This window comes from Hesperophylax consimilis, chromosome 12 (assembly GCF_061612785.1).
Source record: "Hesperophylax consimilis isolate HC1 chromosome 12, BYU_Hcon_1.0, whole genome shotgun sequence".
Taxonomy (NCBI): Eukaryota; Metazoa; Arthropoda; class Insecta; order Trichoptera; family Limnephilidae; genus Hesperophylax; species Hesperophylax consimilis.
Genome location: NC_142847.1, coordinates 24,205,615 through 24,225,697, shown reverse-complemented (window position 1 = coordinate 24,225,697; position 20,083 = coordinate 24,205,615). Strand labels below are relative to the sequence as shown.

Genomic DNA, 20,083 nt, shown 5'->3' with positions numbered 1-20,083 from the left:
ATGAATTGTTCAGATTCTCCGAAACAACCCGTCCTAAGTGTTTCGTCTTGGTTTCGTATTATTGAATAATTATTATGTACTTCAATTAATGTAATTTTTTATGACACTTTTTGAACAGTATTGGCGCCACTCCACAATTCAAACACGATAAATATTTCCTCAATTGAGTTGGGCAGTTTCGTTAAATAAAAAAAACCTTTTTCGCAATTAGCCTTGAACTATCTGTTTTGAAAAATGAATTGTAACATGATTGTTAGAAAATAGAGTTTAGTGTAGCTTTGCATAGATGTCGCTATATGTAGATACTCACCTTTCCAACAGACTGTTAAAAGTTAATAAATAAGTTGATGTTTATGTTAGGATAGTTTTTCATAGATGTCGCCATAGATTCTTCCCTGTTAAAGGTTATAAATAGGTTGATTTATCATTTTTATGTCTCTTCTGCAATAAACATTTCTGACGAAATAAGTGGGTTTATATTTCTACCTTGATCCAAAATTAAACATTGGACCTTCGTACCGCATCCGTATTATCGATTGAATCGCGGATGATAAAAGAACCAGCAAACATCTTCAACATCCAACATCAGAGGGGATCTTCAGAAAAACGGGCAAGTGACCATATCCCATATACCTACCTTATTTTCCCAGGCAGGAGAGCATGATTTATTACACAGCCGTATTTCTTTGTTTGTTTTAAAATTGAATCGGGCTGATTGTTACCAAGTGTTGTTTGAATTGATTTCATACCCATCATCGAAATTGTAGTAAGCAATAATAATTGTTACAACAATATAAAAAGAAGTTAGAATACAAAGCAAGTATTTTAAATTTCTTAAAAGATTTATTACGAGCGGTTATATTTGAAAATCCGTTAGTTTAAATTTCGAAAGTTACCGCGAGTCGGTAAAAACACCAACCCAGCCGCGAAGCAAGCTGACGCATGCGCGGTGGAGATTGTGGAGAGAATAACAATAGTGTCAAATTGTTTTCTTTTTGACAGCCATCGAGCTGTTGCATTTATAAAATTCAGATAAAATTCATTGTTTATCGGTTAATTAGTAAAGTTCTGTGATCAAGGACAGTGCACGTGTAGTGATTGATTACAAGTGATTATCATTTGACAATACGTTCTGTGAATACCTCCTTTCTTGATATTTAAAAATGGATCTCAAAACTTTGATTAACCAGCGCACACTGGGGCAAGATTGATGAAAAACGCCCTTTATTCACAGGGACGTTTTTAAGAGAAAATTTGAATGTGGAAAGGAAGGTTATAAAAAAAACAAAATTTTTAAATACATAATATATGTAAACTTTATTATGTACATATTATATATACACGATTTAAATAAATAAATAACAAACAAAAAAATCAATTCTCTTTATCCGACTTGTTTGAGTCAAAATCACTATCATCATCACCATCACGATCATCATAATAATCGTAATCGTCACTATCATCATCATCATCCTGAGTACTTAAATAATTTTCACATGTCGGCTGTAATGATGGAGCCAATAGCAGTTTTACCGCTTCTATGGGGAGCGTGGTCAACTTTTTTTTGGCTGCTTCATTTGCTCGTTATCAGAGGATCTGATGACAAAAACAACAAACTGAAAACATATTTTATAATTCCTTAGAGTTGAGTGTACGTATTACATCGCCCTGAGCGAAGACCAAACGCTTAATGGTAAGATTGAGCATTGTCTGAAAATCAACATGAACTGAAGTATCTAACATTGATTTTTGCAGTCACTGGGTTACATTCCTTTTTTGCGGCCTGTACAATTTTAAAAGACGGGTAAAGTTTTGGAGCATTTGATCTTCTTACATTGTATTGGTGTCGAGATAATCCCGCTTCCACTACGAGTGCTACATCATCCTCTCCTGACATAGTAACAGTTTCAAGAGAATTTCTATACGCTTTTAAATATTTACTGGAACTTGATGAATCAGATAAAATATCAGTGATTGTTATAGACGCCTCTATTTGTCCTGTAGTTCTAAGATCCATTTGTGTGGCATAAAGTAATTCAGTTAGAGGAGTAGATTTTCTCAAATCCAGAGTCTTTTGTCGTTTCTTTCGTTTTGTACTCTGATCAAATGTAATTTTCGGGCGACCGGGACCACCGTGTTTTAGTGTAAGATTAGGAAAATAAATTGATGAATCCAGCAATGTTTTATTTTTCTCCAGAAATCTTACTTCAATCCGGTGCGCTGCTACCCATCGTGAATAGTGTTCCGATTTTAAGCGATTTATCCTTCTCGAAATATGTTTTCTGGGATCACCGATGAATCCTGTCCTCAACTCCATTTCCTTTTGCAGTGAATTTAGCTGATCTCAAATATGTACGTGTCCAGAGTTCTTCATTATTGTGAATAATTGTCGTCTTGTCATGAATAAGGTATCAGAATTGACACCTGTGTGAAAAAAAGAAAATTAATAAATTTCTCCGCTCGGTTCACGTAGTGCTGTATTTGTCACGAGGCATAAAAAACCGCTGAATTGCGTTGTGCTATATCTGTCACCAACTGACACGACTTAATGTCTCTCAGAAAACGCGTTCTATCTTTGTTCTATTATGACGAGATATGTGGTATAAACAGTTTTAGGAAGGGAGACCATGAAGTTTTATCTTTGAGTTACACTTTACCACCTTACGTCCAAAAAATGGAAATCGAATGTCAGTAATGATTATTTTGAAATAAATCTCTATTCTGACAGGTTTTGTAACTAACATGATATTAAATTGTTAGATCCCGAGTTTAAAAAAAAACTGTTCATTTTAATTATAGCTACCGATCACATTAAAATAATTCATTACTTAAAAAAGTGTACATATGTGCAAGATTTTAAAAATGATTCGTAAATAACAATAGTTACTGGTCCTAAAAGTGTTTGAATGATAGCCCGGAGGTGCCCGGAGCTCAACTAATCTCTAAAAGAATATCATTTTTCTAAAAATCACTAATATATTTTTGTATATATTTGATATACAATTTTATCTATCAAAATAATTAATAATGTTCAAAATATAATGTGAAAAAATAAGATAAATACCTGAACATGATGGTTCCATACTCACTTTTGGGATTCGTTATAGGTGTCTTCCGAAATAAATACTTGAACTTGAGGTTTATGCTGGCACTTGTAAACGGCGTATTATCTGCACGAGTGTTCGCTCTGTACCGAGTGGTGTCACAGGTTGAAGGGTATGGTCAAGAGTTTCTACCTGCTATATAATAATGCTACAACTATCGAGGTACCTCGAAACAAATGAAGCGACATCGAATTATTGAATTATTTTTTTTTGTTTATTGTATCAACTTCTGGTATTTGGCCCCAGTGTGCAGCGTGGAATTTGCAAGGCGAAATTAACTAGGTTCAATGAATATATAAACGGTGATAATTTGTCGCAATCTGAAATTGAAGTCAGATTGAAGAAACTTGAACCAATTTTAGACACTTTCGACTCATTACAAGATAACATAGAAGCAATTTCGCCGGAAGAATTAACCAAAACAGAAAGGCAAGCATTTGAAAATTTATATTATAATCTTGTTGCTAAGGCTAAAGATAAATTGTTAAATAAAGTTCAGAATACAACATCACATAACATACGTTTGCCTATACTTGAGTTGCCAAAATTTAATGGGAGTTACGAAAAATGGTTGAATTTTCGGGATACTTTTGTTGCTTTAGTTGAAAATAATCCATCTTTAGAAGTTATTCAAAAATTGTATTATCTGCGATTATGCCTCGAAGGTGACGCAGCTAAATTATTAACCTCACTTCCAAATAACCAGGAGAACTATCATACTGCATGGGAGATGTTAACTTCTCGCTATCAAAATATAAAAATTATTATACATAAGCACGTTGAAGCATTATTCAAATTGCCTGAAATAAAATTTGAAAATTCCGTAGCATTAAGGAATCTTATCGATGAATCCGAATTACATTTAAAATCGTTAAATAAGTTAAATATACCCACCGAAAATTGGGATATCATGTTAATATATTTATTGTCGCGAAAACTAGATAGTGAAACTCGACATCATTGGGAAGTATTTGCCACAAAAGAGAATCTACCTACATATAAAGAGTTTATAAAATATTTATCAGATCGAGTTCAGATTTTAGAATTTGCTGGGATTACTGAAGGAAAATTTAATCAAAATAAAACTTTTCCTTTCAAATACCGAAAAGAAGCTATGATTTCTTTAACGCCTCAAATGACAAAATGTATTATTTGCAAAGGCGATCATAAGGTTTATAATTGTAAAATTTTTTTAATATTAAATACTAAGGATAGAATTATAAAGATACGTCAAGTAAATGCGTGTTTGAAATGTTTGTGCTTGGGTCATAAGCTAAAAGAATGTAAAAGTAAATACAATTGTCGTATATGCGAAAATAACTCGCACAATACTTTGTTGCATTTAAAAAAGGAAACAGATAATTCGAAGTCTCAGGATAGGGATTCACCATCAACATCAAATAATGAACCTTTAGTTACAAATCACTCTACGAAAATATCTAATAGTTTTGTTTTGTTATCTACCGCCGTTATTAAAGTGTTGAATAATAACGGAAATTTGATTAAGGCTAGAGTTTTATTGGATAGTGGTTCTCAGTCCAATTTTATAACAGAAGAATTTGCAACAAGGTTGCAATTAAAACCCAAAAGGGCAAACATACCGATTACCGGAATCCAAAAAAAAATATTGAATATTAAAAATAGCATAAATTTAAGAATTTTCTCGAACTATTCACCGTATGAAAGAGACATAGAATGTCTCGTTTTGAAAGAAGTAACAAGTCATCTGCCGCAAATTTCTTTACAGAAAAAGGATGCCAACATACCTGATGGTCTTCAGTTAGCGGATCCTGCCTTCTATGAAACAAGCTCCATAGATATGCTACTCGGAGCGGAAACCTTTTGGGAAATTATGAAGCAAGATCAACTTCGAAATGGAGACTCAGGACCCATATTACAGAGAACTGAATTCGGATGGCTGGTGTCAGGACCCATCGTCACAACAAAAATAAAAAGGCCAGTAAAATCTTGTCAACTATCATTAAATATAATCCATAAACAGATTGAAAACTTCTGGAAATTAGAAGAATTCCAACCGGTGAAGCACCGGAGCCATGAGGAGCGAGCGTGCGAGGAGATTTTCAAGGACACTTATAAAAGGAATGACAATGGTCGTTTCATGGTAAGCTTACCACAGCGCCCCTGTGTTAAACAGTTGGGAGAAACGCTTCCTATGGCGGAAAAAAGACTTTGCAATTTGCAAAGGAAATTTTCTTCAAATCCTGACCTGATGAAAAAATATAAAGAATTCATGCAGGAATATATAGACTTGGGTCACATGACCCGGTGCGAAGCACCTTCTAATGAAGATTGTTATTTTTATTTGCCACATCATACAGTATTGAAAGAATCAAGCACTACCACTAAGACTCGAGTGGTATTTGACGGTTCAGCAAAATCATCCAATGGTATATCGTTAAACGATGCTCTCATGATAGGACCTGTTTTACAGAAAGATTTAGCCGCACAATTGATATGTTTCAGAAAACACCAGTACGCGATAACAGCCGACATTGAGAAAATGTACAGGCAAATATTGGTGCGACCCGAAGACAGAGATCTACAGCGAATAGTATGGAAAAATTTCCCGGAGGAGGAAATTCAGCATTATCGACTTAACACCGTTACCTACGGTCTGGGGCCGTCATCATTTTTGGCAACTAGATGCCTCTAGCAGCTGGGAAATGAAAATATATCATCAAACCACAAGGTCAGTCAGATTATAAAGAATAATTTTTATGTGGATGATTTAATTACTGGAGATGAAACTGAAGAAAACTGTTTAATAATTAAAGAACAACTAATATCCATCATGGAATCCGCTGGCATGAACTTAAGGAAATGGCGGTCGAATTTGCCCTCGTTATGTTCGAAGGAAAAAAGCATGTCAGATATGATTATTAGCACAGATTCAAATGACAACAAAATATTAGGCCTGTCTTGGAACAATCAGCAGGATAATTTCTTATACACAGTGAAGTTATTAAAAAATCCAATTAATAGCAAACGACAAATACTGTCATGCATTGCGTCCATATTTGACCCGTTAGGATTAATAGGTCCTGTTACTGTTATTGCTAAATTATTGATGCAAAAATTGTGGCAGGCAAAGCTTCAATGGGATGAGCCTATTCCATATGATATGTTGAAGACATGGGAAGTATATGTGAATGAACTGCCTCAATTAAATAATTTAAGAATAGGTAGAAAGATGATATGTCAAGATCATGTAAATTTACAGCTACATGGATTTTGTGACGCCTCAGAAAAGGCATATTCGTCCTGTGTTTATATGGTGTCTACTGACAAATTGGGTAAGAAGTACTCCAAGTTGATAATGTCCAAATCACGGGTAGCGCCTTTGAAAAGTGTTTCTCTACCCAAGTTAGAATTATGTGGAGCCGTATTACTGACAAGACTAGTGAATTACATTAAAGATGCTCTATGTACTCCGGATATACCTACTACATACTGGTGTGATTCCCAAATAGTACTGTGCTGGATCAGGGATCAGCCAGTAAGATGGAACACTTTCGTTGCTAATAGAGTGGCGGAAATCCAGGAAACCAGTCAGCCGGAGCAATGGAACCATGTACGGTCGGAAGACAATGCAGCAGACGTGCTTTCCAGAGGAATCGGCGTTTCACAGTTATTAATTTCCAGCATTTGGTGGCATGGTCCAGATTGGCTGACGTTGGATTCAGCGTGCTGGCCAAATTCTAACTCATTTTGTATTGATCCACCAGAGATCAAAACAAGCTCGGCACTGTTGTCTGCTGTGAAACAGGACTGGGACATTTTTGATAGATATTCCAATTTTTCCAAATTACAGAGAGTAACAGCATACATTAATAGATTTATTTTTAATTGTAGAAACCCTTCGCAGCGCCGCTATAGTAAATTGACAGTTAGTGAGTTGGAAAATTCAGTAAACAAATTAATATCTCGGGCGCAATCATACTGTTTCAGAGACGAAATTCGAGCTTTAAATAATGGAGGTAATATACCTAGGAATAGTGCACTAAAGTCATTAGATCCTTTTATTGAAAGGGATCTAATTCGTGTGGGGGGAAGGCTCTCCAAAGGTAAAATGGTAACCGAAGGCCAGCAGCACCCAATTTTGTTACCTTCGCATCATAAATTAACAGAGCTAATTGTAAAACACTATCATTACTTGAACTTACACTCGGGAACGCAGTCATTATTGGCGTTGATTAGAATGAAATTTTGGCCGATTAAGGGAAGGAATGTTGTAAAAAAAATAATAAAAAAATGTATAATTTGTTATAGATGTAATCCCAAATCCGAACAGCAGTTGATGGCTGACCTACCAGCTGAAAGAATAACTGAATGTAGGCCATTTCAGATAACAGGAGTGGACTACTGTGGACCAATATTAATAAAGTCGGGTATTCACAGAAAATCACATAGCGTTAAATCATATATTTGCTTGTTCGTATGCATGGTCACTAAAGCCGTGCACTTAGAAGCTGTGCTGTCCTTGAGCGCAGAGAGTTTTTTAAACTCTTTGAAACGGTTTATCTCGCGTCGTGGTAGACCAAGCAAAATGTTCTCGGACAATGCAACCAATTTTAAAGCGGCTAATAATGAACTAAGAGAAATTTATAATTTTTTAAATATGTCCAATGATAAAATTGATAATTATTTATCCACATTAGGAATACAATGGCAATTTATACCAGCTCGTGCGCCGAACTTTGGGGGGCTCTGGGAGGCTGGGATAAAGTCAGTTAAGCATCACTTAAAAAGAATAACCAGTATCGCTTCATTAACTTATGAAGAGATTAATACGGTGTTGTGTCAAATTGAATCTTGCTTAAACTCCAGGCCACTGTCTCCCTTATCAAATGATCCTTATGACCTTAATCCCTTGACTCCTGGTCACTTTCTAATAGGAACTAGTTTGGCGGCGATTCCAGAACAAAATTTGGAACATATCACATTCAATCGATTAAACAATTACCAAAAACTAATCCAGATTGTACAATTTTTTTGGTCGAGGTGGCGGAAGGAGTACTTAGCAGAACTTCAAACCAGAAGCAAATGGACCAATAGGAATCAAAGGCAGATGCGGTCTGGCGACATGGTCGTAATAAAGGAGGACAACGTCCCCTCTTGCTACTGGAGGCTGGGACGTGTGAGCGCTGTTCATCCTGGCGCTGATGGAAGAGTTCGCGTGGCGACCATCATCACGTCGAAAGGCATCATCCAGAGGGCCATTTCAAAGATCTGTCTGTTGCCAATAGATGACAACGAGGAGTTGAAAATGTCGACACCCCCACCCAACGGACCAGACGCTGAGTAAGCGCAAAAAAAAAGGTTTTGTGCAAAACAATATAAAAAGTTTCGTGATAAAAACAATAAAAATTTTTTGTGTATTATCATAAATAAAAAAATAATAATAATAAATTAAAAGAAGAAAAGGAAGAAATAATAACAAATAAAAGGTAAAAACAGTGCATAAAAAAGTGGATAGCAATAAAACTTGCGAGTTTGATAAAAAATGTTCAAAATAAAAAAAGGATTGTAGATCCGTATGTACTAAGAAAAAAAAATGAACGCTTATAAACCGAGATAGCCTGCTGGCTATATGTAATTTCAAACTACACAAATACATCTGAAGAAACTAATTATAAATGTGGTAATGAACTATAGAAAAACACAAACCCTTAAGAAGGATGACCAGGAAACCAGCGCTCCATGTTGTGTTGTCTATATTATTTGTTTTATGTTTGATTATTGTTATGATTTCTGTTAGAACAAGGTTATTGGAATTATCTTAGTTGTTAAATTATAGTATACAATAGCTTAGTGAATTGCATGAATTTGATTTGAACGAAAGTAATAATTTTAATCTCATAATTAATTTGTATAATTTTAGTTAGTTTGAAATTGTCATTTCGTTTTTAGAGTAGTCTTATGTTTAAACTTATGCTTAGAAATAGGTTACCTATTATTTCAAATATTTATTGTTAATCAATTTTTAGTATTAACAGTTATAGTTAATAATTATTATTTTTGTTTCTTCCAAATTAATTTTGGCATATATGTAGATATTTAGCTGCTTAATTTTTATTCTTATATTTTGGGGTTTGTTTCAGAAAAAAATGACCTCCAATCCTTTTTTCGGGGGGAGTTTATGTTAGAAAATAAAGTTTAGTGTAGCTTTGCATAGATGTCGCTATATGTAGATACTCACCTTTCCAACAGACTGTTAAAAGTTAATAAATAAGTTGATGTTTATGTTAGGATAGTTTTTCATAGAAGTCGCCATAGATTCTTCCCTGTTAAAGGTTATAAATAGGTTGATTTATCATTTTTATGTCTCTTCTGCAATAAACATTTCTGACGAAATAAGTGGGTTTATATTTCTACCTTGATCCAAAATTAAACAATGATTGTATATTTACTAACAAAAAAGTAAAAAAATGCCGTATTTAATATATTTTTTTATTTTTTTATTATTGTATTTTATTTTATTTAAAATTTTCGTTAATACATTTACTGTTCAAATTTAAAAACAAAACTTTCTTACAACACAACTACACCACCAGAACAATAACCAACGGTCACTACAAAGTACCTTCACTTCAAACCAAGTCAGCTCAAAGACAATTTTTCTTCCTCCTTATCCCTGAAAACCTAACAGTGAGTCAACCCCATTCCTTTAAAAAACAAATTACGAAATGGAACCTTACACACGGAATACATTACAACTATAATACCCATTCATTTTACACCCTATCAATTAAATCAACTTTCAGACAAAACATAATATATCCTTATTCTCTAACTTAGCTTTATAGTATGTACATAATTAATTAGTGTGATCTATATCCTAATAATTTTTCTAATTTTTCATCTTCTCATAATTCTCTAACTTTTCCATCCTCTTCTTGCAACCCAAACTAGCTATACATCATTTTACTTATTTTTTATATTATAGTAATGTATTGATTCCATGTCCGCAAACTGTAAAATTCACCCGCCATAGCACAGGGCCATCCCTAGCATGGAGGCTGAAACATCACAAAAAACCACATGTAATCTCTAAATCATGTATCAATAAAATAAATAAATATCATCTCAGTTGTATTTTATTATATTATCCCTTATTATGTTTTTTTTTTTTAATATTATTAGAATGTAAAATGAGGGCCTCGACATACGTAAAGCACCCTGTGAAGCCCACATTATCAAATATTGTTTTAAAATATGGTAATTGTATGTAATTAAAATTCGTTTGCTAGGGGGTCCATCTGTAGTAGTATAAAATAGTATGTCAGCGCTTGGCGACTTAGGTATTTAATAAGATGTTTAATAACTTTTTATAAATTTTATTGTCGTCAGTATAAAAGCGTTACCACCACCAAGCGAAATGTCTTTCGATTACTTCTTCAATCAAATCAGTGGGGACTTCGCTAAAATCGGAAACCCCAAATAAATATTCTTCAAGATCAAATAAATAAATGATATTAAAAAAGTTCCGAAATAACTTCCCGTAAATTTAACACTCACAGTTGATTCCAGCATTACTTCCAATTTGTCTAAAAATGCCATTAAAGTTAAGGTTTCGCTTAGACAATAAATGATGTCTATAACCGTAAATCATGTACAAGCAAAAATATTATTGGGGGTTTAGGAGCATAGCTTTACAAAAACATAGTTTTGAGATAAACGCAAATAAAGATTGGAATGTTCATTTGCCCAACTGTATATCTTTAAAACGGCTGTATGTACGACATAGAGCGTTGTGTCACTTATAAATATGATTGCTTTCTTATTACCAAAACTAAGCTTAACTCAAAACACCAGTTTTTGTAGCTAGACCCTGCGATCCTAAGACCTTGATATGAGCCACTCATTCCATTTGAATGGTTTAAATAATTTCTCTAAACCGCTTAAGCATCTGGGAGCGGGAAAGAACATTACAAAATCAATTATTTCATGGGGAATGACAATACGTTTTTTAAATCGTTACTTGGTTATCAAGAGCGTACCCATCATAAGAAACGTGTTTTCCTCAAATACATAATCAACGGTGCTTTTTCCTAGTACAATAAATTCTTCTTTTATAGCCAAAAATTTTAATTAAAAGATTCTTTAAATATTGACCTCATTCTACATGGTTTTTATCTGTTTTCTTTATCACGGAACCCGAATGCATGAAAAAATATGCAAGGTGCAATTGCAAGAAGTGTAAGCGTTTATCATTCATGGAAAGACGTTAAATTCGACTCCAATAGTCATCGTGTCCACAGTCACAATGAAAGTATTCAGCAGAGAGAATCTCCGCTACTTAAACATTTATGTCCATAATTTGCATTAAAACTACAATTTAAACATCTTTTGACTGCGATTGATAATGCATGTGTGTTTTCTTTAAAATATTAAACAATTCCTTTGAGTTTCTCGTAAACTTTCATAACAAAGCCATATTTTGTAAGAATTTATTAACCTTGTTCGTAATTTGGGTTAAAAGCAACACTGATGTCACCAGTTATATTAATAAGTGGCTGATGATATTTCATTAACCAGAGCGTCATCTTCTGGAAGTGACAACAATCGAGTCAATAAGATTTATTTACCAGAGTATCATCATCTAGAAGTGACAACGATCGAGTCAATAAGATTTATTTACCAGAGTATCATCTTCTGAAAGTGACAAATATCGAGTCAATAAAATCATACTGAACGGAGTGAAAAGTGTACATTGTATTTGCATCAATTTATTCCTTTAAATATCATTATGAATGAAGTGCGAAAGTGAAATGATAAGCAATTTTAACAGTAATGGCGTCATCACTTATAATACATCCACATAATGTGATCCACAAGATGTAAAAAATATTTTTATAATGTTCTACCACGATGGCATCTTTTTTCTTTTGAATGATGACATGGTGATTGATGGCAATTCTAATAATAAATCAATAAATTTGTCTGCTGTGTAATTTATCGGAGGTTTCAAATCACAAAGTGTTGGCAGTTCATGACATTTGTAGGTACTCTAAACAAAATAAAGAGAGCACAAAAACCTCGTTTGGACCTTCACATTTGATGGGGTGGAAAAGTGAATAAAACACACAGTTAATCTTTTTGCGTAATATGTTGCATATTAATTAAAATCTAGTCGCCATCGTATTGCACTTTCAAAAGGCGATTCTTGGAAATTGCGATTACTGAGTTCTAGAACATTTTTGTTACTATTCTTCTGGTTTTTTTTCTGTATTGCAAATAATATCTTGAATTTTCCAACAGGTGTAAGGTGTAAAAATACTTCATTCCCTACCACGCTTCGCAAAGGCAAGTTAAAACTAGAAACCACGTCGATAACGTAAAGGTTAAACCACGCGATCTCCTCATGGTAAAGGGTATCATATTAAGAGGACATGCAATTCTACGTTTACATACGCCAGCCGAACTGCCGAACTGAACCTCAACTTATGGGAAAGGAACAAAGCAACCGCAAAGGGCGCGAAACGCCGCTTGCAATTGCTTCGTTCCTTTCCCGTAATTTGTGGCTCGGTTCACGTTCAGGTTCAAAATGTATACGTTATAACGAAAACGTGAGAGTGGCGTGATATAGAATTAACCAATGAACAGGTGTGATCACGGAAGAGAGGAACCCAGAGCCCGCGCGGATCGACAGCCAGTACCCGGAAGCCAGCGTATTTGGTCATAGGTACACGTTTTCAGGTGAAGCTATTTATTTTTATTTATTTGTACATTTTAGGAAAAGTTGACAGCAAATCTTTAATTATACAATGATACAATAATAATATAGTTAATTATGAAATTTCCACTATAGGTGAAATCACTATTTAGATTAATCTGTAGCGATCGTAGATTCATCTAGATTGTCTCGCTAAAGGTAAACAATACGAGCTACCTGTATATGGGCTACCGACGTCTGGAACTACCTACGACAATAATATTTTAGTTTGGCGAAGTACATTACGCGCATTCGCTAGAAGGTTTTAGCCTGTTGCCTAGGCATAATTTCAGCGCGAACGAAAATTCCAGTAGCACCCAGACTGAGCGAGTTGTCTCCATTTTACCCGCGATCTCTCACAGCTACTACTACCGTCAGCCTAGCTATATAAACTCCGCTACTTACGGTAACCATCGACTCCATCGGGATATCATTACAGCGCCCTGGCCCCAGCCATCGTTCCTGGTCAGCGCTACACCGGATCGTAGCGCCCTGGTTTCAGCACATCTGACCAGCGCTACATCCACGCACCTTGAGCACGCGGCATCCTCGCCGGTCCACCGCACCTTCGGCTTTCCTTTCAGCACTAGAGTACCCGGAAGACCCACGCTCTTCACCAGTTCCTGACCGTCAACGAGTCCGATCACCAGCAGCGGCGTCGACTCACTGACCCGTGCTTGACCAGATTGACCTTGACATCACCGCCTGCATCCGGAGTGTTCAACATCGGTCCCAAGTCATATCACATTCGGCAACCTGACTCAATAAAACACTGTGACCTTCACGACTTCTTTCGTTTCGTGCCTCCTCACTAGAGATCCCAAAAAATCTCTACTACAAATCGGTATAGGTTATCAATACCAAAAATATACTACGGATACATTGAAGCTTGTTCTATCGCTTAGCTTGATCAGAACTAAAATAAAAATGTTAATTAGGACATGAAATGTCCTTTTCAAGAGTTTACTATGAACTCGTATAAGGAACAACTTTTCAAAAATACTGGTTTATGGGGTTATATACAGTCAGGAGGCCCAAAAAAGGGATTTTTCAAGATTTTTTCTTAGAAGACCTTTTTATTTAAAGTAAAATTCGTACACCTATTATGGTAACTTTAAACAGTATTTTAAGAATTTTCATTCGTAAAAAAATATTTTTTATAGCTGCTATAGCTGATCTCCAGAAGCCGATCTAAAAAAAGCCATCTTGCGGTGACCATCATATCTCTGGACTGGATTATCTAAAATGAAAAAACCGAACGGATTTCTTTGTAAAGATAAATATTCATTATTATTTTTTTGATAAATTAATGTTTTTAAAGACAAGATTTTATTTATGCATATAAAAAAAAAAAAAAAAAAAAGATAAATATTCCTCTAATGGATCGAAGGACAGAGCAAAATATTTTTTTTTTGACAAAATAGCGGCTTCTCAAAAAAAAATTAGTCTTTTTCCAAAATTTTGGCCTTATATTGTTTATAAAAAAATATTTATCGGTGAGTACAGGCTTTCGATTAATAACTCTAAAATATACTTAAGAAGCTTGTGTTAAAATTTGAGACTGATCGGTTGAGCCGTTTCCGAGTAATCTTGGTCACCGACTTTAAAAACACAGTTTTGAGAAAAACACGTTTAAAGTTTGAAAAGCACTTTACATTGATTAAAAAATATATTTTTTCAACTTACATCGAGTCCTCTATTCCAGAGCCATATAATACACCCTCCGCCCCTTTGGCAGCTTCTAATAACTCGAGTTGGTGTTGTCTGCGGACCATTCTTCCCTCTCGTGTGTTATCATGTGCTCTGCGGTCGGAGACTGCCATGCGTTGTTTATCCTCTCTTTCGGCGTATGAATGCGTTTTGGGCTCAAGTAAAACCCCTATTGCAATCATGTAATATAATAATTATGTTGTACCTTCATTAAATATGCCAGCAGCATGTATGCAGCCGTTTCTACAGTTTTGGAACCGGCCTGAACAATTTTTGGAGAGATTATCCATATCAGTTGATTGTAGCTCTCGTTGTTGTTTTGGGTAAAACCACCCACACATTTTTCTAATGATTTCTCATCTTGTGGTAATGACGTATGATCATGCTTGAAAATGGATAATTCATTGGCAGCTACTGCCCGTTGCCAACTGCACCATGACTCTGGTCCGATCGGGCACTTTTAGTGTTGAGGTTTTTGTCCGTTGAGCAATGATGATAATATGTGGCCCAGGTAGCATTATACATTTTTTAGACGGAATCACAATTTTTCCTAATTGCTAAGCCACAATAAACTGTCAACTTGTCGATAATTTACCACTAAGTTTGCCTTCGAACTTCGAAAATAATAGCCGGATTGACTTGAAATTTTATGTGTGTGTACTTAAATAAATGTTCATTACGAAAATGAAATAATAATATATATTTTTTTGAAAATTCTAAATGTATATAACCCCTTAAGGCTAAGTTTATTTGCTACCACTTGACTTGATTAACTTTTTTTCGTTTATTTAATTATTCTTAAAATAAATAAAAAAACCAAATTGGCGCTTACGTCAACCATTTTTTGACTGAAACATTGTATTGAATTCTAGTATTTCTTCAGAAGCCCGCGGAGAGTGGCATCGAATTAGATCTGTGCCAGTTTTTTAACGGTTTTTTCCGTGTTGACGTAACTTTGGCTACGAGCATTTTTAGTTCTCAAACTGTGAGGGTAAGCTTATGTTTTTTCTGATATCATTATTTTTCGTGACCAAAATATTATACTTTCTCAATACATTTTCTTAAAAAAAAAATTAAAAGCTATTTGTATCAAAAATGTAAAAGATAATAACAAAAAAAGTTTGCAAAAAAAACAAATAATAAAATACATGTGAACAATGATGTTATGCTTGTGGTTGACGCTATGAACCCTTATGCATCATGACGCCACCTCACCTTTTGTGAACAGTAGAGCTGCTTTCCGCCTGCGCCTACGCCACATCACATGTTGTGAGCTGTGGAGCTGTTTCCCACCAGCGCCCTACTCTGTCAACCGGTTAAATTCAGTCCCATTTAAATTATATAATAGAATTATGGGGAACACGAACATATTGTATTTAAACGACCTACCAATAATACAGCAAAAATTCATAAAAAATATTTTAAATATTGTTACGAAAATAACATACGATTATTACACTAAGTAAGAACCTTTCAAATCTGTGATTTATCTTGTCTATTGTTTATGCTCTGGCAACAAGGAACTCTAACAGGAAGTAACAAAAAATTCAAGATGGCATCACTTCCCGGCCGGACAGAGAGGAGCTAGGGTGTCCGGTCGGGGGTCAATTATTATTTCTGGGGGTCTGAGGATCTGTTCGAAAGATATTTCATGGATTTGTGATTAATACCGAAATGTTCAGTTTGTGCTTCAAGATTAGAAGTCTAATAATATTTCCCGCGAGTGGAATTCGCCCCGGGTGGCGTGGATAATGAAAACGTATCTCGCCATGTGTGGCCACAGAGGTAATCAGAGTTTATCCAAGTGATCGGTGGTTATTTCTGCCGATAGACTGTTTTCGCCGTGTGCATTTTGATTCCGAGCATTATTAAGTTCCACCTCGCCTCGTGGAAGGGCAACTTACGGATTAACCGTGAAACCGGCACATGGCTGGACTACACTGGGCCGTTGGTCAGCCACATCTTGATGTCGTCTACTCCTCTTGGCTGGACCACACTGGGCCGTTGGCCAGCCACATCCTGATGTCGTCTACTCCTTTTGGCTGGACCACACTGGGCCGTTGGCCAGCCACATCCTGATGTCGTCTACTCCTCTTGGCTGGACCACACTGGGCCGTTGGCCAGCCACATCCTGATGTCGTCTACTCTTCTTGGCTGGACCACACTGGGCCGTTGGCCAGCCACATCCTGATGTCGTCTACTCCTCTTGGCTGGACCACACTGGGCCGTTGGCCAGCCACATCCTGATGTCGTCTACTCCTCTTGGCTGGACCACACTGGGCCGTTGGCCAGCCACATCCTGATGTCGTCTACTCCTCTTGGCTGGACCACACTGGGCCGTTGGCCAGCCACATCCTGATGTCGTCTACTCCTCTTGGCTGGACCACACTGGGCCGTTGGCCAGCCACATCCTGATGTCGTCTACTCCTCTTGGCTGGACCACACTGGGCCGTTGGCCAGCCACATTCTGATGTCGTCTACTCCTCTTGGCTGGACCACACTGGGCCGTTGGCCAGCCACATCCTGATGTCGTCTACTCCTCTTGGCTGGACCACACTGGGCCGTTGGCCAGCCACATCCTGATGTCGTCTACTCCTCTTGGCTGGACCACACTGGGCCGTTGGCCAGCCACATCCTGATGCTGCCGTCCTCTAGCTACTTGGCTGATTTATCTACTCCGCCATTCGCGGCACTCAGTGTTCGTTCCTCATAACCAAATACGTTCATATTATTTTAGACAGGGTAGATAGATTCTACGTTCTGGTCGATTGGGGTAAGTTTTCACCTTTTTGTATTTCTCTGTGAAATTTATCAAAATATAACTTGTTACGGCCAGTCCAAAGTTTAACCAGATTACTTTCATTCTATAACCTTGCAACTTCCTTTCAAACATCATGTAGATGGGATATATTTTCCCCGTCCTGAATGGAGAATTATGTTCTACCGGCGGTTGGTCGGTTTGGCGAGTTCTTTTCCAGTTCAACCACTGGAAGGGACTCTGGCGCGTTGGCTTTCAAAGACCAACAAAGTCAAACTTGGCCACCCACTATTCAATCATCATAACAGTCAATAATGTACTTAAAAATACCTATCTTAACCCAGCCTATTTACACAACATTGGGCTAAATAAGTATTATAACATTGTGACAAGTATACAACCATAACAATATAACCCAGATACCTCACTAAAAAAGTATTCAAATAAACTTACTGAAAAATAGAAAAGTAAAAACAGTAAAGATTGAAGTGGTAAAAGAAACATTAGCCGTGTGAGTGTGCACTGGGCACAAATACAACATTTTTTCCCGATAGCAACAACAGTAAATAGAATGTAATATATTTAAGAAAAAAAAAGTTTTTAAGATTGGTAAGCAAAATTAAAATTTACTTATTTAAGTTAATAAAAAGGTAGTAAACAATAATATTTAGATATTTGTTAATGTGTATTTTAAAGTTAAGATAGCTAAATGTGTATATTTCTTCCAACAGTCTCCGCCACCCTCTCAATAGGCGTGCGTAGTCGACTGTTCACCGCCTTCGACAGCCGCCCTGCACTAAAACCTTCACCAACAGTCTTCGCCTCGCCGCCCTCTTACTGGACGTGCGTAGTCGACTGATCACCGCCTTCGACAGCCGCCCTGCACTAAAACCTTCACCAACAGTCTCCGCCGCCCTCTTACTGGACGTGCGTAGTCGACTGTTTACCGCCTTCGACTGCCACCTTGCACTAAAACCTTCACCAAGAGTCTCTGCCACCCTCTCAATGGGCGTGCGTAGTCGACTAAAACCGCCGTGATCTAGAAGGTTGTGCAATGTGCATGTACCTAACAGCGTACCCTGGTCACATCACGCTTTAAACTTTAATTGAAAAATTTTAATAAAAAATTTATTTATATTTATTTATAAAAAAATGAGGACAACGTTGGTAGTTCTTATTCGAAGTTTGATACAGTTAAAAGTGACCGATGAGGATAGGGTCCCATTAGCGCAGTTGGTAGAGCATTGTCCCGGAAAGACAAGGGTCCTGGGTTCGAGTCCCAGATGTGACCGTTTCCTTTTCTGATTTTTCTGTTTCAGATTTTCGTTTAAAAATCACTAATATTGTCTTCAATATTTAAATATTATAATTTGAGGTTTTACTCAATAAGTTATTCCGAAAAAATAATAATTCATTTCTAGACTTGCAGAAAAAGTCAATAGATGTCGCACATTTAAAAATAAAAACAATAAGATAGGTTTATCTATAAGACGCTGTCTAGGATTGCATTTTAGTTCGGGTTGAATCTTGCGATCATACATAAAGATAGTTGCCAATAAAAATGTGCGGAAAAAAAATGAAGACAACGTTGGTAGTTCTTATTCGAAGTATGATACAGTTAAAAGTGACCGATGAGGATAGGGTCCCATTAGCGCAGTTGGTAGAGCATTGTCCCGGAAAGACAAGGGTCCTGGGTTCGAGTCCCAGATGTGACCGTTTCCTTTTCTGATTTTTCTGTTTCAGATTTTCGTTTAAAAATCACTAATATTGTCTTCAATATTTAAATTTTTAATTAAGATTTCTTTTGTATGAGTCACTCAGCTAAGAAATGAATCGAACCCTTCTGTTATCTACTTACGTAATATGTGTTATGGGCCAAACAAACCCGCATCTTGTCTTAGTATTTTGTGCCTTATTTTACAACCCACCAACCTTAAAACTGATACAACCTCGCCCAAAATGAGAAAATGCTCTACCGCAGAATAACCTAGCTTAGTTAAGTACCTACTCGTAAGTACGATTAAGTCATATACTTTACAACATCTCTACCCGTTTTCACCCTCTTTGGATCACGTGTCTTAAAATATTTCTGTGTTAATTCGATTTTTTATCTAAAATTCTTTTTACCTCTGCATTGTGAATGCAGATCTAAAATTTGAACATCTTTTAAGATAAGATATTTTAAAGCGTACTCATGGAGAAATACATATATTTATTTAATAATAGATTCAAAAGAAAGTACAAAATACATAATATTAGGAAGCTTTGCCTGTCCAACTAGGAAAGTTTCCCATTCCAGGACAGACAAATTGACAGGTGTAGTTCATATTATTCCTTAAGAAATGTACATAATTACATGACAAAAAAATTCATTTTTCTCTGCAACTAAGTTATGTAATGAAGAAAAATATTTTTATGTAATTTGTTTTACAGTAGTAGTGGCTTTGTAAAGATTAACACGGTAACATATATTGCTTTCGGATTTACAGTATAAAAGATAAGTTAGGTATTTAGTATATACATTTACACGTAGTGTTTCATGATCCAAATATTTAACCAATCAAGGCTTGAATTTCCAATACAAAACAGTGTTTAAGAAATTCAAATGAGATCTACGATGTCAGGCGAGTATGCTTGAGAGAGACAGAACTCTGGGGCATTGCGCTAAATGGAACGTTTGTATGTACTGTACTATTCTAACCACAATCTAACACTTCTACGGAAGAGTAGTATTAAAATCTCATAATAGGTAGAAACCTATTTTACATTTAATTA

The 20,083-nt window shown here is 36.0% G+C and overlaps 1 long non-coding RNA gene and 1 pseudogene across 1 annotated transcript; one reads left to right on the top strand and one right to left on the bottom strand.

Annotated features, from left to right (window-relative positions):
* Window positions 1-5,802: 5,802 nt before the first annotated feature.
* On the top strand, window positions 5,803-8,922 carry LOC149419350 (uncharacterized). The gene is made up of 2 exons (XR_016302876.1): window positions 5,803-5,814; window positions 8,127-8,922. It is a non-coding gene; the product is annotated as an uncharacterized LOC149419350 (long non-coding RNA).
* Window positions 8,923-14,522: 5,600 nt separating this feature from the next.
* On the bottom strand, window positions 14,523-19,199 carry LOC149419349 (uncharacterized; annotated as a pseudogene).
* Between the last annotated feature and the right edge of the window lie 884 nt (window positions 19,200-20,083).